At 46.7% G+C, this 23,432-nt stretch overlaps 1 protein-coding gene across 1 annotated transcript in view; it reads right to left on the bottom strand.

Moving 5' to 3' along the window:
• Positions 1-22,037: 22,037 nt before the first annotated feature.
• LOC123063729 (pentatricopeptide repeat-containing protein At4g14050, mitochondrial) overlaps positions 22,038-23,432 on the bottom strand; it is a 5,210-nt gene continuing 3,815 nt past the window's right edge. The window contains exons 2-3 of the mRNA XM_044487647.1: positions 23,186-23,304; positions 22,038-22,475 (exon numbers count right to left, since the gene is read on the bottom strand). The gene's annotated coding sequence lies outside the window, so the exon portion shown is untranslated. The remainder of the gene's footprint in view (positions 22,476-23,185; positions 23,305-23,432) is intronic.

The following is a 23,432-nucleotide window of genomic DNA, read 5'->3' as shown; positions in this document are numbered from 1 at the left end:
CATCCTCAAACTAGCGGTCAAGTCAAGCGTATCAATCAGATTCTTGAAGATATGCTCAGGGCTTGTGTAATCTCCTTCGGCATGAAGTGGGAGGATTGTCTTCCATATGCTGAATTCTCCTACAACAACAGATTTCAAGCAAGTTCGGGCAAGGCCCCATTTGAAATTATGTATGGCGGGAAGTGCCGTACCCCTCTCAACTGGTCTGAAACCGGTGAACGTCAGCTTTTGGGGAATGACTTAATCACAGAGGCAGAGGAAATGTGCAAAGTCATTCGAGATAACCTCAAAGCAGCCCAATCACGCCAGAAGAGCTACTATGATAGTAAGCACCGTGATTTGGCTTTCGAGATCGGAGATCATGTTTACCTCCGCGTCTCTCCAATGAAAGGTACTCATCGCTTCAGTATCAAAGGGAAGCTTGCCCCCAGATACGTGGGACCTTTCAAGATCGTCAGCAAGAGTGGCGATCTCGCCTATCAACTCGAGCTTCCTTCAAACTTTGCAAATGTTTATGACGTGTTCCATGTCTCTCAGCTCCGAAAGTGCTTCAAGACTCCTGACCGCATCGTCAACTTCGAGGACATTGAGCTCCAAGAAGATCTCTCTTACCGTGAGCCCCCCGTGACTATTCTTGAAGAGACTGAATGTAAGACTCGCAACAAGTCAATCAAATTCCTCAAAGTCAAGTGGTCACACCATTCCGACCGTGAAGCTACCTGGGAATGCGAGGATCACCTCCGTTCTGAGTACCCGATGTTCTTTCAGCCCTAGATCTTGGGACGAGATCTTTTTGTAGTGGTGGAGTGTTGTAACACCTTGGATGTGATTTACCCAATATGTACTCCAACTCTTGCCGTTTCCGGCGTTAAGTTATTTTATTTTCTTGAGTTCAGGTTTTTTCCTCCGTGTGTTGTTATCATTGTCATGCATCTCATATCATGTCATCATGTGCATTGCATTTGCATACGTGTTCATCTCATGCATTCGAGCATTTTCCCCGTTGTCCGTTTTGCATTCCGGCGCTTCGTTCTCCTCCGGTGGTCATTTCTATATTTCTTTCATGTGTGGGGATTAAACATTTCCGGATTGGACCGAGACTTGCCAAGCGGCCTTGGTTTACTACCGGTAGACCGCATGTCAAGTTTCGTACCATTTGGACTTCGTTTGATACTCCAACGGTTAACCGAGGGACCGAAAAGGCCTCGTGTGTGTTGCAGCCCAACACCCCTCCAAGTTGGCCCAAAACCCACCAAAACCCTCTCCATCATCTAGAGCGTTCGATCACGATCGCGTGGCCGAAAACCGCACCTCATTTGGATTCTCCTAGCTCCCTCTATGCCTATTTAAAGACAACCCCGAATTTCTCCTTCCCCTTCCTCTCGAAACCCTAGATCCATCCACACCCGCCGCCGCCGGACAAAGTCTGTCGGGCCGGACATTGTCTGACCCGCTCCGCCGCCGCCACCGGACAAAGTTTGTCGGGCCGGACATTGTCCGACCCGCTCCGCCGCCGCCACCTCAGCCCGCGAGCCCCACATCGCCGCCACTCCCGCCGAGGCCCGCGAGGGCCCAAGGCCGACCCTCTCCCGTCGCCGCCTGGGCCAGAGGCGCCCGCGCCGGTCGCCTCTTCTCCTACCACGCCCCGCCACCGCATGTCGTTCGCCGCCCGAACTCCGGCGAGCTCCGGCGCCGCGCCGCCCCTCGCCGCCGCGGTCCTCGTCGGCGCCGCCCGCGGCCACCCTGGCCCGCGTCTCCTCCTCGACCTCCTCACCGGCCGGCCCCTTCCAACTCCGGCGGTTCTTGCTACAGTAACTCCGGCGAGTCGCATCGGGAACCGTGCGGATCTCAGATCCAAAATTGCATCGGGTTGACTTTTTGCCTGAAACCCTAATATTTTTGGCTATGTTCATTGTGCCGTAACTTTGCATCTGTAGCTCCGCTTTGGGCATATAGCATATCAAAATGTTCATCTCAGAGAGTACATCATTTCATCTCATTACATCATTTTCATTTGAATTCATCTTGACGCCCGAAATTCTGTTAGAAGAATGCTATTTGAGATAATTGTCAGATCTGCTGCTCCAATTAGATATTTGTCATTTTTGCCATGATTATTGTGTGCAAGATATGCCCCTGAGATCTTCATGAGTTTTGTTATATGTTTTTCCATCTATCCAGAGGTGCAAACCATGTATTTTTGTGATGTGTGTGGTGACTAGCACAAGCTTGCAAAGTGGTGCATTCGTTAATGCTGATTTCAAGGACTTAGCATTTCCACTAAGTCCTTGAGCTGTTTATCTCAATATGCCATATGTTCATATTGATTCCTAGTGATCCGTGCCCCTTTTGAGGATGATCAGTAATGATGTTTTGTTAATCTTATAGTGCTCTATCCATCCATGTCTTTGTTTGCATTTATGGAGGACCCTAGCTTGAGTCAATCGAGCTCTACTTTTGTCATTTCGTGAATCTGGGGAGATTGTCTACTTGTTAGCGATTTTGCCGAGGATGTTGTAGTTGATCCGTGCATGCTATGTTATTGTTCTTGCCATGTCTAGCTTGTATTTTGTGTATTCTTGATGGGTGTATGCTTAGATTATCATGTTTTGCTCTGTAGTAAGTGCATCAAGCTCGTAAACATGCCTACTTGTTATCTGTTTCAGCATGCTCCAGTTTTTCACTAAGTCTGAGAGCTGATTATGTTTTTGCCATGTTCACATGCTTGCAAATGTATTTTCCGATCCCTTTTGGCTCAAGGTCACTACGAGACTTTTGTTAAGCTCTTTGAGTAGCTCCATGCCATGCTTTACTTTGCCATGTTCAGGTCATGTAGCATATTGTTTTCATGCTCCAAAGTGTGCTACCTGATCTGAAATTCCAGACAAGTGTTAATTTCACTAAGTCTGAAATCTGTTTGCCAAATGCATTTTTGCCATGCTTGTTTGAGCCTGTTAATGGATGAATTGGACGTAGCTCAGTGCTAGTCTTTTGTTAAGCATCATGAATTTATCCCTGCCATGTATTTTGTTGCCATGTTTGGGTGTTGTAGCATGTTCATCTTGTTGCATTTAGATGGCTACTTGTTGTAAATCGCAGAACATGGTCATATTTGAATCGCTTGCCATTTCCAAACTGTAACTCTGATTCCGGCGTTCTTTCTATCGTTTTTAAGCGATTTCATCTCATCTTTCCAGTGGCACACTTGGATTTCCATGTTGAGGCCAGGTTCATGCATTCCTTGTCAAATCATGCATATGCATCCCATATTGCATCCCGCATAGCATATCATCTTTGCATCATGTTGTTTGAGTTCGCACGTGGTTGATTGTGTCCTTGTTGCTTATTTGTCTTGTTTGGGTAGAGCCGGGAGACGAGTTCACTAATGAGGAGCCCGTTGAGTTTGCTTTCGAGGATCCAGTCAACTCTGACAACTTTGTAGGCAAGATGATCATACCCTCGAAATCACTACTATCTTTGCTATGCCAGATGCTCGCTCTTTTGCTATGCCTATGCTATGATGCCTACCACTTGCTTATCATGCCTCCCAAATTGCCACGTCAAACCTCTAACCCACCATGTCCTAGCAAACCGTTAATTGGCTATGTTACCGCTTTGCTCAGCCCCTCTTATAGCGTTGCTAGTTGCAGGTGAAGATTGGAGACCGTTCCTTGTTGGAACATTATTTACTTGTTGGGATATCATTATATTTCCATGTTATCTTAATGCATCTATATACTTGGTAAAGGGTGAAAGGCTCGGCCTCTCGCCTAGTGTTTTGTTCCACTCTTGCCGCCCTAGTTTCCGTTATATCGGTGTTATGTTCCCAGATTTTGCGTTCCTTACGTGGTTGGGTGATAATGGGAACCCCTTGATAGTTCGCCTTGATTAAAGCTTTTCCAGCAATGCCCAACCTTGGTTTTACCATTTGCCACCTATCCTCTTTTTCCCTTGGGTTTCCGGAGCCCGAGGGTCATCTTATTTTAACCCCCCCCCCGGGCCAGTGCTCCTCTGAGTGTTGGTCCACCTGTCAGCTGCCAGTGGCCACCAGGGGCAACCCTGGGCTGGCCTACCCGTACCTAAGACAATCTGAGTGTGCCCTGAGAAAGAGATATGTGTAGCTCCTATCGAGATTTGTCGGCACATTCTGGCGGTGTTGCTGGATTTGTTTTAACTTGTCGAAGTGTCTTATTGTACCGGGATACCGAGTCTGATCGGAATGTCTCGGGAGGAGGTCTATGTAACGCCCCGAGACCGACGCTCCAGAAGACTTCCAGCTACTCCGAGTTTCGTCGTGTGATTTGTTTTATTTGTTGCATTCATCCTTGCATCATGTGCATTGCATCATGTCATCATGCCATCATATCATTAATTTTTAAAACCTCAACTAAATAAATTGTATGGATTTTTCGACCCATTTAAATCGAGGGACTCACATGGTGACTTCTCTTTATAACATACCCTCCCGATATTTAGGGAGCTATAATAAAATATTCCATTGTTTTGGAATCACCTTAACACACTTGCAAAATATCCCAATGCCTTTGTTATCTCAATTCTTGGTCTCCAACCTTGCCCATAATTTCTTTCATCATTTTCCGGAGCTTCCCCAAAAATCACAACATTTTTGGACCTTCCTTTTACCTAGTCCTAGTTCAAACCTATTGAATTAAATTCAAATGATTTTGAATTTAATCTTGCAATCCTGCTCATTGCCTACACCCTCTCTGTCATTTATCGGCTCATATAAATTTGATTTGGTTGGGTTCAAAAATTGCTCAAGTTTGAATTCAATTCAAACTTGAATTATTTTTCTTCCTCTTAAAAATTGCCAAACCAATTTATTCAAATTGGGCATATTCCATGGACCCCAGCCATATTTTTATCTCTCCCTAACTCCTCCCCTAGCTCTCTGTGCTTTTCTTGTTTTATTTTCTGTTTGAAGAAAAGAAAAGAAAAGCAGCAGTGGGCAGCCCAGCGCAGCTGCAGCGCAGCCCAACATCACCCGCAGCCCGGCTGGGCCTCCCCTCCTCTAGGCCTGACCTAGCCGGCCCGTGAGGCCTGCCCGATCTCCTCTTACCCCCAGCCGCGCCCTCGTCCCGTCCCCTCTTCCTCCTCGCAGCGCCACCATCTCTCCCTCCTGCTGCTTCGACCCGATCCCTTCGTCCTTCTCCTCCGTCGCGAGCCCCCTTGACCTGTTCCTCCTGATCCCGCGCAACCCCCTTGTCGGCCAACCCCGGTGGCCCTCCCGTCGCCCTGCCTCGACGCCTGCACCTCCGCCGGCCTCGGCCTCCTGCGGCTGCCTCCGCCGAGCTCTCCGCCTCGCGCCTCCACCTCCACACCGGGGCTCCCTTCGCCGTAAAGCAGCCCAGCAGAAGGGCCCCGCGCCATCCTTCCCCGCGGCCTCAAGCCCCTCGTCGGAGCTGCACCCAAGCCGCGCCGCCGGCCAAGCCCCTCGTCCCCGCCGGCTCCTGTCCCTGCCTCCTCCTCCCTCACCTGCGGCCTCCTCCTCGTCGCCCCGCGCCTCCCGGAGGGCTACCCTGCGCGCGACCCCGTCTCCTTGACTGCCTCGCCAGCTCCTCCGCTGGATCTCGCCTCTGTCAGAGACGGGAGCAGCAACAGCTGCACCTTCCCTGTTGTGGCCATCCCCTGCTCGTCTTGTCGCACGAAGACCCCTCCATGGATGCGTCAAGTACCCCTGCCTCCACAACCACCGAACCAGGAATGCCAAGCTCATCTACGAAGAACGTGTACGACTACATCCGAGGTGGATTTCGTCAAGTACCCCTTCGGATGCGCCAAGTTCCGCTATCGCCGACATGTACGACTACATGGATACGACAAGTTCCTCTCCGAAACGAGTACCTCTCTCGACGACCCTGGACGACTACAAAAACGTGTACCACTACCGTCGACCCTCGAAGACCCCGTGGACCCCGAACATCTACGGATCATGAACACCTACTTCCACTACGAGATGTACCTCTACCGACGCCGCGAACGACTACTTCCACGACGTCCCGTGAACGCCTACTTCCTCGAACCGCTCCGAAAACGCACGCTTCGAAGGTATAACGCCGAGACGACGCCCGTGACTTAATGCATGTGTTGAATGAGATGCATCGTTTGCTCCGTGATCGAATCGTCCTTGCGATGCCCCTCTTTTGCCGTGCCACCGTCCCGTGGGAACCCGGAAGTCAGGATCACCCCACCATCTTGCATGACTCTCTCACGTCACGCCTCCTTTTGCACCGGTATCTCTGTGAGCTACCGGAACCGATATGTTGCCGTGGCATCATTTTCGGATATGTTGCCGTGGCACCATTTTTGTTTCGCCGCCGTGGCACCCTTTTTGTTCCGCCATGGTGACCAAATGCTTCATAACATGCTCATGTCAACATTTTCATAAAATTGCATAAAACTTGCATATGTCATCCGCATCATGATAACAACATTTAAAATGTTTAAACTTGTTGTTGCATTAAATTGCTAAATGCATATGGGGATTTACCGGATTTGTTGTTTTTATATCCGGCCCCATTTAAATTGTTTAGATGGTATAGTTTATATTATGCTTCACCTCTTGCCATGTTTAACAACAGTTAATATTGTTGGGTAGCTTAAACGGGATCAAACTAAATAACTTATCGTGGTGTTTCGTCAATATGCAGTTGCATATTGAGCTCCATTTAATTTGTAGGATTGTTTGTGCACTTTGCCATGCCATGCCTCATTAAACCGGACATGCATCACACTTGTTTGCGCATCATGCCATGTTTATGCTTGTGTGTTTACTATGTTGTTTGTTTCTTTCCGGGTTGCTTCTCTCGTTAGCTTCGGTTTCGTTCCGGAGTTGTGAGGATTTGTTCGTCTACGTCCGTTTGTCTTCTTCATGGATTCGTTCTTCTTCCTTGCGGGATTTCAGGCAAGATGATCATACCCTCGAAATCACTACTATCTTTGCTATGCTAGTTTGCTCGCTCTTGCTATGCCAATGCTACGATGCCTACCATTTGCTTGTCAGCCTCCCAAATTGCCATGTCAAACCTCTAACCCACCATGTCCTAGCAAACCATTGATTGGCTATGTTACCGCTTTGCTCAGCCCCTCTTATAGCGTTGTTAGTTGCAGGTGAAGATTGAAGTTTGTTCCTTGTTGGAACATGGAGATGTTGTTCCTTGTTGGAACATGTTTACTTGTTGGGATATCACAATATATCTTATTTAATTAATGCATCTATATACTTGGTAAAGGGTGGAAGGCTCGGCCTTATGCCTGGTGTTTTGTTCCACTCTTGCCGCCCTAGTTTCCGTCATATCGGTGTTATGTTCCCGGATTTTGCGTTCCTTACACGGTTGGGCTATAATGGGAACCCCTTGACAGTTCGCCTTAAGTAAAGCTCCTCCAGCAATGCCCAACATTGGTTTTACCATTTGCACTAACAACCTACCACCTTCCCTTGGGTTCTGCAGACTCAAGGGTCATCTTTATTCTAACCCCCCCCGGGCCAGTGCTCCTCTGAGTGTTGGTCCGAACTGAGCCTGCCTGCGGGGCCACCTCGGGGAAACTTGAGGTTTGGTTTTACTCGTAGCTAGTCTCATCTGAGTGTGCCCTGAGAAAGAGATATGTGCAGCTCCTATCGGGATTTGTCGGCACATTCGGGCGGTGTTGCTGGTTTAGTTTTACCCTGTCGAAATGTCTTGTTGTACCGGGATACCGAGTCTGATCGGAACGTCTCGGGTGGAGGTCTATTCCTTCGTTGACCGTGAGAGCTTGTCATGGGCTAAGTTGGGACACCCCTGCAGGGATTTGAACTTTCGAAAGCCGTGCCCGCGGTTATGGGCAGATGGGAATTTGTTAACGTCCGGTTGTAGAAAACCCGAAGTTGACCTTAATTAAAATACATCAACCGCGTGTGTAACCGTGATGGTCTCTTTCCGGCGGAGTCCGGGAAGTGAACACGGTTGTTGGAGTTATGCTTGACGTAGGTAGTCCAGGATCACTTCTTGATCATACCTTTATCGACCGTGCTTTGCCTTCTCTTCTCGCTCTCATTTGCGTATGTTAGCCACCATATATGCTAGTCGCTTGCTGCAGCTCCACCTCATTACTCCATCCTTCCTATAAGCTTAAATAGTCTTGATCTCGCGGGTGCGAGATTGCTGAGTCCCCGTGGCTCACAGATACTTCCAAAACCAGTTTGCAGGTGCCTATGTTACCGTGCAGATGACGCAACCAAGCTCAAGGAGGAGCTCGATGAAGATCTTGCCCTTTGTGTTGTTTCGTTCTAGTTGATCAGTAGTGGAGCCCAGTTGGGGTCGATCGGGGACCTTTGTCGCATTTGGGGTTCTTCTTTTATTTTGGTTCCGTAGTCGGACCTTGATTGTATCTGGATGATGTAATGCTTTATTCATGTAATTGTGTGAAGTGGCGATTGTAAGCCAACTATGTATCTCTTTCCCTTATGTATTACATGGGTTGTGTGAAGATTACCTCACTTGCGACATTGCTTTCAATGCGGTTATGCCTCTAAGTCGTGCTTCGACACGTGGGAGATATAGCCGCATCGAGGGCGTTACAAGTTGGTAATCAGAGCCTTCCCCGACCTTAGGAGCCCCATTGCTTGATCGTTTTTAGCGGCCGAGTTGTGTCTAGAAAAATGTTTTGAGTCATTTAGGATTATATATATCGGAGAGTTAGGAATTCTTTTTACTCCCCAGTCTCTTCATCGCTCTGGTAAGGCATCCTGACGTAGAGTTTTGACTCTTCTCTTCTCAAATTTCACTAAAATTTTTTAGGATCACGCGGGTATCTTGGAATCGTTCCGATGGTTTTATGATGAGAACATTGTCTTGGTGCCTCCTGTCAGGGGTTTAGTGGAAGTGTCCCGGGGAGTTGAGCTCTGAGGTGTTGTCGTCATAATTTTATCGTTGCAGTTCTGGAATACCTGAGTTTAGTACGCCGACATCGAAAATCTCTTTTATGCAGTTGTTGGTGAGATAACCCCGATAACCCAGTACTGAGGTGAGTACGGGAGTATTGCCATGACTTGTATAACGGATGCTTTTCGAAGGTTGAGGTAGACGATTTCCGAAGGTTTCTTGGTTATGTGTTGAAGGATGGATACAGCTGGATGTAGGATTTGTTAGTTTGGGTGAGATATTATGCTTCCCCTGTATCCCCAACACCTGATTGCATAACCTGAAAATTTCGGGAGTTTCATAGGTGGGAATTCAAGTAGCTCTTAGGATATCTTTCCGACGGATGTATGATATGAAATTGGGGTTCGACGTCTAGTGGTCCGCCTATTCACGGTTGGTTTTACAGTGGTCTCGTTGTGTCTTAAAGAGTCCTTGGCTATGCCGACTCGGGGACGCTTCGTATGTCATGTGCACTGCCTTGTACATGATGGTGCTGTACGATCGAGCCCGTGTAGGCCCCACCACGAAAACTTCGGACGAAATCTCTATCATATGTTTGTTCTGGCTTATTTTGCAAGCCAATCCTTTGTTTTGTTTTGAGTTGTGGTATTCGAGTTGCTTCGAAGTCAAATGTTGATTCCATACCTTTTCCAAATGGTGTTCTCATATTCCTATGTGAATACTAATCCTTCTTGATCATCGAGTCTGTCTTGTCAATCCTTTTTTTAACCGGTGTGTCTCTCCTCAAGTGGATCCATTCACGTCTACATTTGCAAGATCATTTATCACTTCTTCTCAACGGTGTTTGTTTCATCCGTCTCCAAGTTGCCTTTGTTTTTTCCCACCCTCCCTCCCTTTTGTTTTTCTTCAAGGACTAAGATTTCTTCTTCAAGTATCCATTTTATTGATGGGAAGTTTCTCCATTCTTTTCCGTCAATGTTCTTATCCGGTGATTCTCAAGAAGATACTAATGGAGCTCCAAGTTCATCACTCTTCATTCTCGTTTTCTTCTCCGGTGGATTTACCTCAAGCTTTCGGTGTTGATCATATCCTTATCCTCGTTCAAATGCTATCCCATGCCGGTGCCTCTCATAATTGTTCATCTCTCTCTATTCTTATTCGGAGTGCTCAAGATATCTCAGAAGATTCGTGTTTCCATTCTCAATCCGTTCAAGCTATTTGGAGATTATTATCTCATTCAAGTCATTTAATTCTACCGGTGCAATATCTATTTCAATCAATCGTTCAACGGTGTATCCTTTTAGTGGGCCCTAACCCACAGGTCTTTTTCCAGGATCTTACCTGACTCTCCCAACTTTTCCGAAGTTATTCTCAAATTCATTGCAAAGTTTGACGTAAGAATGAGTTATCATTAGTCAAATGCTTTTCTCCAAGATCTTTCAAATTCTTTTCATAGTTGGCTCAACCTCTTCGCTTTTGATTCTTCCGGTGTGCCTCAATAATTCTTGGTGGTGTTTCTCGTCGTCATTCTCAGGTTTTGAAGAACGAAGAAGACTTTTCCTCCATATCTATCCGTTCTCTCTGAGATTCGTGATGCTAGCTTGTTGCCATCCTCTCATAATTGTTTTCGATTGTGAGAATCTTTTTTTTCACCCATCAGGAGATATTCAAGAGTCTTCTCAGTTTGTCATCCAGAGTCCATCAATTCAGGTTTATTCATTCTCAGCCGTCAGTTGTCATTCTCCTATCTTGCCGGTGCATCTATCGAATATCCTCTAATCAGTTCTTGATCTCTTTGTTCTCATGTATCTAGTTTGTCTCAAGCACCTTCGTTCATTTGCTAATTCTTATCGGTGATGCACCCCTACTTCGATCATTTTCAATTCTTACGGTGGTTCTGTCAAGATCTCTCTTCCTTGTTCATCATATCAATTCATTTGTTGTTCCAATCCTACCGGTGGTTCGTTGAAGACCTTCTCAAGTTATCGATATCTCTCTTTAATCCTTTCCACAAGAATAAGTAATATGCCAAATCCGTTGCTTGTCATCAATTTTAATTGGTGAAGGATACGCATAATGTAAATCTTATTCTTGTGTCATCGAGTTTATTCTATTCCCGTTTTTTTCCGGAGTGGCTCATCATACTCATTCTTGTTTTCACTTGTTTCATCTTTTCTTTTCCAGAGTTCCAAGTTCTCTCAATTATATCATCACGGAGGTCCATCTAAATCATTGCAAGGATTCACCTTGTGTTTTCAATTTCTCTTTCTTTTCATTCCTTTTGTTTACCGGAGTTCTTCATGGAGGTTCTACATGATGGTTCATCAAGGATTTAATTCCCTTCTCAAAGTTTTCATCGAGATTCTTTCCTAAGGAGCTCAAGCTTTCTTCATATGGTAATCCGGAGTGCAATTCTTTCTACCATATTTCGGAGGTGGTATTATGTCATTCTTGATAATTTGAGTTCATGTTTCCATGATTCACATGTTGTTAAGAATGAGTTATTTTTAAATCCATCAACCTCGTTGTTGGAGTTATCTTGTGTCATATTTCACCTAAAAGCCTTCCATTGGAATGTTGCTATTTGTGGTGCTTGCCAATGATCCAAGTTATCTCTTTATCATCTTGGTGGAAGAAGTGTTCATCTCTTCGTCGATCTGAAGCTAGCAATCGTTTCCGTTAGTGGCCGGTTGTCACCTCATAATTTTGAGATGTTTTCCATAAGCCCACTACAAGCTTATTCGTTTCGTTGTTGGTTTTTCCCAACAACCCCGTTGTAACCTTCTTGGAAGAGTGCTTTCCAAGCTCAATTGTGGCAGAAGTTGCCATTTCCCCTCCATTCTGTTATTCCAATGACCTATCTTCTATTCTTTCTTCCGGAGGCATTGTGACGTTGCTCTTTTCACTCACCATCTCGATTCGTGAGGATCGTGTTCTTTTCTTGCTTATCCATTTAACCGGAGTGTCGTGTTTTCATTCGAGTTCTCTAATCTTATCAAGTTTTCCCTCCTTGCTCAACTGGAGAGCTGTCTGAAATCCTTCTTACCCATTGTGCCATTCTTTCAATAGTTCCGGAGGCAGTGTGTTGTTGATTTCATCAAGTAACATCCCATCTTCTCAAGTTCATGTTCTATTCCTTCCATGTTCAACCGGAGTACTGCCCGAATTCTTCCCCTCTCATCTTGTTTTAACCGGAGTGGTTTCGAATTCTATCTTGTCCATTAAACTCTTGATTCATGTCTTTGCAACCTTCAAGTTCTCGTAATGTTCCTTGTTCCTCTTTCTAACGGATTGTTTGCAATCTCGTTCATCTCCTTTGTATTCTTTCTTTCAATTTGTTCAACCTCTTAAGGTTCTTTGGTTTCACTCATTGGTCAAAGAAGCAACTTAGTTTTACCTCTTCTCTTCCTCTTCCGTTTCTCTCCGGTGCCATTCTAGATCTCGGGACGAGATCCTCTTGTAGTGGTGGAGTGTTGTAACGCCCCGAGACCGACGCTCCAGAAGACTTCCAGCTACTCCGAGTTTCGTCGTGTGATTTGTTTTATTTGTTGCATTCATCCTTGCATCATGTGCATTGCATCATGTCATCATGCCATCATATCATTAATTTTTAAAACCTCAACTAAATAAATTGTATGGATTTTTCGACCCATTTAAATCGAGGGACTCACATGGTGACTTCTCTTTATAACATACCCTCCCGATATTTAGGGAGCTATAATAAAATATTCCATTGTTTTGGAATCACCTTAACACACTTGCAAAATATCCCAATGCCTTTGTTATCTCAATTCTTGGTCTCCAACCTTGCCCATAATTTCTTTCATCATTTTCCGGAGCTTCCCCAAAAATCACAACATTTTTGGACCTTCCTTTTACCTAGTCCTAGTTCAAACCTATTGAATTAAATTCAAATGATTTTGAATTTAATCTTGCAATCCTGCTCATTGCCTACACCCTCTCTGTCATTTATCGGCTCATATAAATTTGATTTGGTTGGGTTCAAAAATTGCTCAAGTTTGAATTCAATTCAAACTTGAATTATTTTTCTTCCTCTTAAAAATTGCCAAACCAATTTATTCAAATTGGGCATATTCCATGGACCCCAGCCATATTTTTATCTCTCCCTAACTCCTCCCCTAGCTCTCTGTGCTTTTCTTGTTTTATTTTCTGTTTGAAGAAAAGAAAAGAAAAGCAGCAGTGGGCAGCCCAGCGCAGCTGCAGCGCAGCCCAACATCACCCGCAGCCCGGCTGGGCCTCCCCTCCTCTAGGCCTGACCTAGCCGGCCCGTGAGGCCTGCCCGATCTCCTCTTACCCCCAGCCGCGCCCTCGTCCCGTCCCCTCTTCCTCCTCGCAGCGCCGCCATCTCTCCCTCCTGCTGCTTCGACCCGATCCCTTCGTCCTTCTCCTCCGTCGCGAGCCCCCTTGACCTGTTCCTCCTGATCCCGCGCAACCCCCTTGTCGGCCAACCCCGGTGGCCCTCCCGTCGCCCTGCCTCGACGCCTGCACCTCCGCCGGCCTCGGCCTCCTGCGGCTGCCTCTGCCGAGCTCTCCGCCTCGCGCCTCCACCTCCACACCGGGGCTCCCTCCGCCGTCGAGCAGCCCAGCAGAAGGGCCCCGCGCCATCCTTCCCCGCGGCCTCAAGCCCCTCGTCGGAGCTGCACCCAAGCCGCGCCGCCGGCCAAGCCCCTCGTCCCCGCCGGCTCCTGTCGCTGCCTCCTCCTCCCTCACCTGCGGCCTCCTCCTCGTCGCCCCGCGCCTCCCGGAGGGCTACCCTGCGCGCGACCCCGTCTCCTTGACTGCCTCGCCAGCTCCTCCGCTGGATCTCGCCTCTGTCAGAGACGGGAGCAGCAACAGCTGCACCTTCCCTGTTGTGGCCATCCCCTGCTCGTCTTGTCGCACGAAGACCCCTCCATGGATGCGTCAAGTACCCCTGCCTCCACAACCACCGAACCAGGAATGCCAAGCTCATCTACGAAGAACGTGTACGACTACATCCGAGGTGGATTTCGTCAAGTACCCCTTCGGATGCGCCAAGTTCCGCTATCGCCGACATGTACGACTACATGGATACGACAAGTTCCTCTCCGAAACGAGTACCTCTCTCGACGACCCTGGACGACTACAAAAACGTGTACCACTACCGTCGACCCTCGAAGACCCCGTGGACCCCGAACATCTACGGATCATGAACACCTACTTCCACTACGAGATGTACCTCTACCGACGCCGCGAACGACTACTTCCACGACGTCCCGTGAACGCCTACTTCCTCGAACCGCTCCGAAAACGCACGCTTCGAAGGTATAACGCCGAGACGACGCCCGTGACTTAATGCATGTGTTGAATGAGATGCATCGTTTGCTCCGTGATCGAATCGTCCTTGCGATGCCCCTCTTTTGCCGTGCCACCGTCCCGTGGGAACCCGGAAGTCAGGATCACCCCACCATCTTGCATGACTCGCTCACGTCACGCCTCCTTTTGCACCGGTATCTCTGTGAGCTACCGGAACCGATATGTTGCCGTGGCATCATTTTCGGATATGTTGCCGTGGCACCATTTTTGTTTCGCCGCCGTGGCACCCTTTTTGTTCCGCCATGGTGACCAAATGCTTCATAACATGCTCATGTCAACATTTTCATAAAATTGCATAAAACTTGCATATTTCATCCGCATCATGATAACAACATTTAAAATGTTTAAACTTGTTGTTGCATTAAATTGCTAAATGCATATGGGGATTTACCGGATTTGTTGTTTTTATATCCGGCCCCATTTAAATTGTTTAGATGGTATAGTTTATATTATGCTTCACCTCTTGCCATGTTTAACAACAGTTAATATTGTTGGGTAGCTTAAACGGGATCAAACTAAATAACTTATCGTGGTGTTTCGTCAATATGCACCGTTGCATATTGAGCTCCACTTAATTTGTAGGATTGTTTGTTGCACTTTGCCATGCCATGCCTCATTAAACCGGACATGCATCATACTTGTTTGCGCATCATGCCATGTTTATGCTTGTGTGTTTACTATGTTGTTTGTTTCTTTCCGGGTTGCTTCTCTCGTTAGCTTCGGTTTCGTTCCGGAGTTGTGAGGATTTGTTCGTCTACGACCGTTTGTCTTCTTCATGGATTCGTTCTTCTTCCTTGCGGGATTTCAGGCAAGATGATCATACCCTCGAAATCACTACTATCTTTGCTATGCTAGTTTGCTCGCTCTTGCTATGCCAATGCTACGATGCCTACCATATGCTTGTCAGCCTCCCAAATTGCCATGTCAAACCTCTAACCCACCATGTCCTAGCAAACCGTTGATTGGCTATGTTACCGCTTTGCTCAGCCCCTCTTATAGCGTTGTTAGTTGCAGGTGAAGATTGAAGTTTGTTCCTTGTTGGAACATGGAGATGTTGTTCCTTGTTGGAACATGTTTACTTGTTGGGATATCACAATATATCTTATTTAATTAATGCATCTATATACTTGGTAAAGGGTGGAAGGCTCGGCCTTATGCCTGGTGTTTTGTTCCACTCTTGCCGCCCTAGTTTCCGTCATATCGGTGTTATGTTCCCGGATTTTGCGTTCCTTACACGGTTGGGCTATAATGGGAACCCCTTGACAGTTCGCCTTAAGTAAAGCTCCTCCAGCAATGCCCAACATTGGTTTTACCATTTGCACTAACAACCTACCACCTTCCCTTGGGTTCTGCAGACTCAAGGGTCATCTTTATTCTAACCCCCCCGGGCCAGTGCTCCTCTGAGTGTTGGTCCGAACTGAGCTGCCTGCGGGGCCACCTCGGGGAAACTTGAGGGTTGGTTTTACTCGTAGCTAGTCTCATCTGAGTGTGCCCTGAGAAAGAGATATGTGCAGCTCCTATCGGGATTTGTCGGCACATTCGGGCGGTGTTGCTGGTTTAGTTTTACCCTGTCGAAATGTCTTGTTGTACCGGGATACCGAGTCTGATCGGAACGTCTCGGGTGGAGGTCTATTCCTTCGTTGACCGTGAGAGCTTGTCATGGGCTAAGTTGGGACACCCCTGCAGGGATTTGAACTTTCGAAAGCCGTGCCCGCGGTTATGGGCAGATGGGAATTTGTTAACGTCCGGTTGTAGAAAACCCGAAGTTGACCTTAATTAAAATACATCAACCGCGTGTGTAACCGTGATGGTCTCTTTCCGGCGGAGTCTGGAGAGTGAACACGGTTGTTGGAGTTATGCTTGACGTAGGTAGTCCAGGATCACTTCTTGATCATACCTTTATCGACTGTGCTTTGCCTTCTCTTCTCGCTCTCATTTGCGTATGTTAGCCACCATATATGCTAGTCGCTTGCTGCAGCTCCACCTCATACCTTTACCTTACCCATAAGCTTAAATAGTCTTGATCTCGCGGGTGCGAGATTGCTGAGTCCCTGTGGCTCACAGATACTTCCAAAACCAGTTTGCAGGTGCCTATGTTACCGTGCAGATGACACAACCAAGCTCAAGGAGGAGCTCGATGAAGATCTTGCCCTTTGTGTTGTTTCGTTCTAGTTGATCAGTAGTGGAGCCCAGTTGGGGTCGATCGGGGACCTTTGTCGCATTTGGGGTTCTTCTTTTATTTTGGTTCCATAGTCGGACCTTGATTGTATCTGGATGATGTAATGCTTTATTCATGTAATTGTGTGAAGTGGCGATTGTAAGCCAATTATGTATCTCTTTCCCTTATGTATTACATGGGTTGTGTGAAGATTACCTCACTTGCGACATTGCTTTCAATGCGGTTATGCCTCTAAGTCGTGCTTCGACACGTGGGAGATATAGCCGCATCGAGGGCGTTACAGTCTATTCCTTCGTTGACCGTGAAAGCTTGTCATGGGCTAAGTTGGGACTCCCCTGCAGGGTTTTGAACTTTCGAAAGCCGTGCCCGCGGTTATGGGCAGATGGGAATTTGTTAATGTGCGGTTGTAGATAACTTGAACCTTAACTTAATTAAAATGAATCAACAGTGTGAGTTACCGTGATGGTCTCTTCTCGGCGGAGTCCGGGAAGTGAACACGGTGTTGGAGTAATGATTGCGCAGGTTGCTCTCTAGTTTCTCGCTCGCGCTTTGCCTCCTCTTCTCGCTCTCTTTTGCGAACAGGATAGCCACCATATATGCTAGTCGCTTGCTGCAGCTCCACATATTTACCTTGCCTTACCCATAAGCTTAAATAGTCTTGATCGCGAGGGTGCGAGATTGCTGAGTCCATGTGGCTCACAGATTACTTCCAAACCAGATGCAGGGCCTGATGATTCCGCTCCAGATGACGCGCTTGAGCTTAAGTGGGAGTTCGACGAGGACTCACGCCGATACTACGTGTCTTTCCCTGATGATCAGTAGTGGTGCCCGGTTGGGGTGATCGGGACCGTGTCGCATGTTGGGTTGTTCTTTTATTTTGGCGCCGTAGTCGGGCCATGAGTGTTTGAATGTTGTAATGCTATTTATGTACTTTGATTGACGTGGCGAGTGTAAGCCAACTATGTATCTACCCTTTTATTGTCTATATTACATGGGATGTGCCTAACTTGCGACATTGCTTTCAATGCGGTTATGCCTCTAAGTCGTGCCTCGACACGTAGGAGATATAGCCGCATCGAGGGCGTTACAAGATGTGCCCTAGACAAACTCAAATTTTATTGATTGGCTCAAAGGAATGGGAGTTAAGAGAGGCATGAGAAAGCCTCTTGTACCAAAAGAAAAGAGAGTTTAACAATCCATCAGTTTGGTATACAATCAAGGTGTATAATGGAGGGTGGGGGGCCTTGCCCCCCTCTATATAACCAAAGTTTAGCTTTGCATGTTACTGTTGCTAAAGTCTTTAACTAGGATTTTGATTGTATTAGATTCAAGAGATGTTTTTATGGAGAAACTCTTACGATGTGGAATGAATTACTCGATATGAGTAGCCAAGTTACTCTGTCGGAGGAGGCTCACAAAGTTAAATGGCTTTTAACTAAATCTGGATCCTTCTCGGATAAGCCGCTTTTATCATTGCCTTATAGTTAGAGTTGTTGCTTTTCCTTTTAAACTTCTTTGGAGGTTGAGAATGCTTCTGAAGATATAAGTGTTTATATGGTTAGTGATCAAAGGGAGGATCCTAACCAAGGATAACTTATCTAGACGAGGGTGGAAAGGATTAATTTTTTGCGAGTTTTTCGGTGTCTCTGAGAGCATTGATCATCTATTATTTTCATGCTCTTTTGTTAGGTTTTTATGGAATGTGATCTGAGGTTCGCTGGGTAACCTGAAATTACCTTTGTTGATCTTTGTCAGAACTGGATACCATCCTATTCTGGTAAGGACAGGGATGTTGTTTCTATTGGTGCTGCTGTTTTGATCTGCACAATTTGGAAAACAAGGAATAGATCATGTTTTCAATGTGTTTTCCTTTTATATCCTATCAATGTAATATTTATCATGTGTTTTTTGTTGGATTCCTGGGTGATCTGCAAAGAAAAAGAGTGCAAAAAAAATGCTTAGGGAGGTTTCCGAGAGGCTATCTTTAGTAGAAAACGAAGTCTACAAAAGAGCGTACGGCCGGAATCCTTCTGCTCAAAGATCGTGCTTTGTCTCTACCTGAAAAATTGGGCGGCTCTGTAGTGCGTTCAGGTTATATAGACTTGCTTATTGTTTTTGGCTGATGTGCAAATTGTAAAGATGTTAAAAGTCTGCTCTCTCTCTCTCTCTCTCTCTCTCTCTCTCTCTCTCTCTCTCTCTCTCTCTCTCTCTCTCCCTCCCCGGTAGTGGGCGGTTTGGCATCCTATAGATGTGGTTATATGTCTAGGATGTAGGCTGTTCATCAGCGGGTGAGGTGGCACATCAGGTCTGTGGAAAAATGGTGTGGTGTTGCGTTTTGTTGCATCAAGACTCCTACTTTCATAATGAAAATGGGGGCCATGTGGCCTCTTTTATCGAAAAAAACCAGCGTTGCAGACATAGCTAGTGATAGTGATGCTATGCGCTTAATCAGTGATACTACGTGCTTAATCAGTCAGTGAGTTGGGCAATCAACCGGTGCTGTTGTCATGGTGGATGCAAGTACGTGTACATGAACCCGGTGGGTCGGGAGAGGGACGTAGACGGACGGTTTCCTCTCACTCTACTATGGCTATCAGATAGGCACGGACAAAGATGCCTGTCGTCATGGACAAAGGGTGTTGTTCGCAGTGTTGTCACCATCGGTGCGACGGACAAGCAAAGGGAGTAGGAGAGAAACATCCCCCCTAATCCCTCCCTCTCTTGCGAGTGCTTTGAGGCTGCAGAGGCAGGCAGAACTTGGATTTTCTTTTTTAGTCGTTGTTGCAACTGTGAATCGACTGCTCATGTACCGTACGGACCGAGGAACGATTCCTGGACGCATCCTCCTAGTTTGTCTGTTTGTTTATCCGGTGACCATGGAGGGAGTCGCATGTCGTGATCCAAGCCCAGCCCGGCCCTATCCGATCAGCACGGCAGCAGGGCGGCCCGAGCCGTGAAAATGGACGCAACGCCGCGGGTTTTTTAGCCGGGAAACGGCGAGCGGGGCGCGCGGTTTGACCATGACCATGCCATGCCACCAGCGGCTGCCGGGAGAGGGAGCGCGTCGGGCGCGGGCACGTCGGCGGCGGCGGCAGCCCAGGTAGGCAACTCTTGCACGCGAGCCCGCCACCGCGGTTTCGGCGCCGTCGCTTCGCGTGCACCGCTCTTGGCTTAGGGCCGTGGCAGGTGTCTATCTGCAGGTGGCGGCCTCCCGCTGCTCGGCTGACGCCAAGTTGAGGGCGGCCGCATGCAACTTGCGTCTCCTTGTTTTATCGATCCACCAACACGGCTGCGCGCGCTTTCGCTTTCTCTTGCCTCGACGCGATCTGGTGCTTTCTCTTATACACTACTATGATGATAAGGGTCTTGTCGTTCTGCCAGATTTGTTGTAGCACGAACGCTGGCTGGACGGCATAACGCGAAGCTCCGGCTCCCTGAAAAGATGGATGGACGGATTGCTGCTGCTGCTGCCTGACGGGGACTCGGAGGCCGTCGGCGCACCCGCGCAGTCGTTATCGCTTCTCAGGTCCACCACTGATAATTGGCCACTTCAAGTGAACCTCGCATGGTTTAGGTTTCATGGGCTGAAACTAGCCCATCAGGATTTCAGCCACGGATTCTAGATTTATTTCAAACTTCTCGACAATATTTGTTTAGTGGAAGGAGGCATCTCTGTTGACCACAAGGTGATTATAAGGGTTGGGTGTGTACGTACGTGAGCGCCTGCGATTGTACTATCTTAAGAAAAAACCATTGACTGGCTGTGGCCTGGGGCGGAATGTACTGGAATGCACGGGGTGGCTGTGGAACGGTGCTCCATACCGTACCGAAAATGTTTTTCGAGTGACCAACGATATACCGCTTCCATTATTAGATTAGTCGGCCTGTTGGACGACTTCTGCTATTTGTTTTTTTTAAAGAAGGCATAAAATTTACCTTGTCCATTAGTCAAGAAGAAAATAGAGTATGGTTACTAATGACCCTTAGACACCACATGAGGGATTACTCTCGCAATACATTGACTCTAGTTTCTTCACACCCGCGGTGATCCATACATAGGCTCGCCTTGGTCATGATGATGTTGAGCAAGATTTTCATCGGGCGCTCTTGTGGCGGAACATACGTGCCGTTCTCTCATTTCAAATGGCCTAGGACACAAGCATGGTAAGGGGAAGCCATGGCTTTTCGATGAGGGATATCCACACCTGTTATATACTTGTCCACCAATTCTTGATGAAGCCCGCCAAAGGCCATGAAGATGTGTCCATATTCTCAAGGTGAAGCTTCTTAATGATCAAGTTTCAAAACCTAAAGGAGTATCGACATTTGAAGAAATCTTGCATTCTTGTTCCCTCTTGCAAAGGAGATAAAGACCACAATTTGTCCATCCCCGCTTGGCCAACCTATTGACAGTCCAAATCCTATCTTAGATTGCCAACCAAGCAATGAAGTTAACATGGAATACCTGACGGTGATGGTTGTTGAGGCATAGAAAAAGTTAAGGTCCTCCTCTTCACATGGAATTCCCGTGCCAACCCACATCTTGGTTGGTTCCTTCGACTCATACCAAACCGTACTGATGTGGCCGGCAAACGACCTCCCAATTAACCTTGCATCTCGCACCCATCGTCCTATCGGAGCCGGGCCAAAGGAATGCCCATTCAAGCTTGTTAACATCATGTAGGGAACTTGGTGGAATAACGAGAGGCGTGACAAAGTAGACCGTTTGGGAGGTGATCACAGACTTGACAAGGGTTGTGAGCCCAATCGTAGTGATGTTTTGGCCTTAATTCGGAAGTGACCAACTTGTTCGCAACTTTTTCCTCAAGAAATTGCACCTTCTTCAATTGCCAAACAGAGAGCGGGAGGCCCAATTATCTCATTGGGGAAAAAGTTCTAGATGCTGGCAAGCTTTGAAAAATATGTCCCAAGTATAGATGATCCAATCTCTGAACTTACTCGGGAGCCCTCTCTGTCGGAGGAAAGCAAGGATGTATTCCCACTTGGGAACGCTTCCTGCGATCATAGTACGTACAGAATTTGGTACTACTGAAAACAGAGGCTCGTAGTTTAGATACGCACAAGTGGAAACCTATATTCTACTGCCTTGCCTTGCACGGCGGGCTGCTATCATATTGACGCGAATGGCTTTGGTTATGCATCGCCACATGCACATATATATATTTTTGGACTAAGGAGCTCCACTCCCATTTTAATTGGAACCACATGCAGCAGGGTGGGCAAAGTCAGATGCACCATGCTGCAAACTCCCAGAAAATCACCTCTGCATCTTACGAATCATCTCTGCGGTCTGCTACATACGAATGAACTGACACTGACACTCAAGGACAAAATAAGGCAGGATTGTGAACAGCCTTACACATTCCACTATATAGAACTACATTTGAATCTTCAGTACAGAACTGCTAGAATGTTACGTAGTACTCGGAGTGATTTTCACTACAGAACTACTAGAATCTTCAGTGTTAAGGGAGAAGCTAGGTAGGAGACTCAACACACTTGATTCATCCATCGACGGGGCGATATATACAGGTTACACGGAGCGCCGTCGGGTGATCGTGTGCCACTACTCAGACCATCGTGGTGTACACAGGGGCTGGTTTACAACTGCTGTACATGTACTATCATACGTACAGTCTATCATTCAGGAACTACTTTTCTCCAATTTATTTATTCAGTTACCTACATTTGACTAGAGTATGGGTTGAAACAGATTTGGCATAAATTTGCAGCACCGTCCATTTACCTCTCCCACGGGCACCATCATTTTTCAAAAAGTCATACGAGTGTGGTCACACATCGTTGTGAATCTCCCATATAGTTACAAAAGCTGCAATTTAGGATGCCAGCAAGCCTTTTGAGTAAGACAAAAGGTTAGCTTCCACCGATAATCTTGTCTAAGTTATCTTCAGAGCCAGATCATGTGTGGGGTCTGCAAACTCTCAGTTTACAAGAATATAAAGGCCTTTCGACATAACCAGAATGAGCACCCATGATAGATGAGACACATAACATCACTGTCATTCAGCCATAGTTCCCTGCCACAACCAAAAAAGAACAACGGTGATTAGCACATCAAATTGAGTACAAGCAATTCAGACAATTGAAATCTTCAATGCCACATTATTGTTTAAACAATGTACATGTTGCTGAGAGAGACAGACATCATGGTGGCGTTGCTAGCCTATCCTATACCAGGGCTGCCAACTAGCTGGAGCAGAGTCGAGCTCATCAAAGCTCGAATTGACTCAAGCTTGATTTGATAAGGATCGATAACTCTACAAATACACATATATGACTATACTATAGGCTCGATCATGCTCAGCCTCAACTCCTACTCCTAAGGCCGAATTATTCTGTAAATACACATATATGAGTATAATATATGGTCGAGCTTCGTCTGGCACACTAATGTGGTATATTACACAAGTATTGAATTTGAGCCTAATCTACACAAGCTCGATCTCAGCTCAACTGGGATCAGGCCAAGCGTACAATATGCTCGAGTTCCACCCGGTAAGGCTTGAAATGGAATACATACATATGTTATATTATATACAAGTATGGATTCGAGCCTAATTTAGACAAGCTCGATCTCAGCTCAACTGGGCTCGAGACAAGCTACAATAGTTTGTCAACTCAGAACACTTTTGACAGCCCTAGCTATGACTTTATTCATAAACAATTGAACCTCAGCGAAGAAGAACATTATGGCCAACATGATAGAACTGAATGAGGTATGGGTTACCCGAAAGTTTTGTTGTATTATGGACCCCATACTTCCAATCAACAATATGCTTTGCACGTGCATTATGTAATGCCCTGAATAAATCTTCAGCAGATTTATCCCGTGTTAACCTACAAAAACTGCAGCCAAAAGTTATCCATATGTGTTAGTCACATCTCTAATGGTTTCATTTGGTAGAGAGCATGTCTGTCCAAGCGTCAACCTAGGAAGAGGTATGAATTCAGTATCAATTTCTTCTCTTGACGAG

Source organism: Triticum aestivum, chromosome 1A (assembly GCF_018294505.1).
Source record: "Triticum aestivum cultivar Chinese Spring chromosome 1A, IWGSC CS RefSeq v2.1, whole genome shotgun sequence".
NCBI lineage: Eukaryota > Viridiplantae > Streptophyta > Magnoliopsida > Poales > Poaceae > Triticum > Triticum aestivum.
Note: the sequence above shows the minus strand (reverse complement) of the source record. Positions and strands in the feature narration are given on the sequence as shown.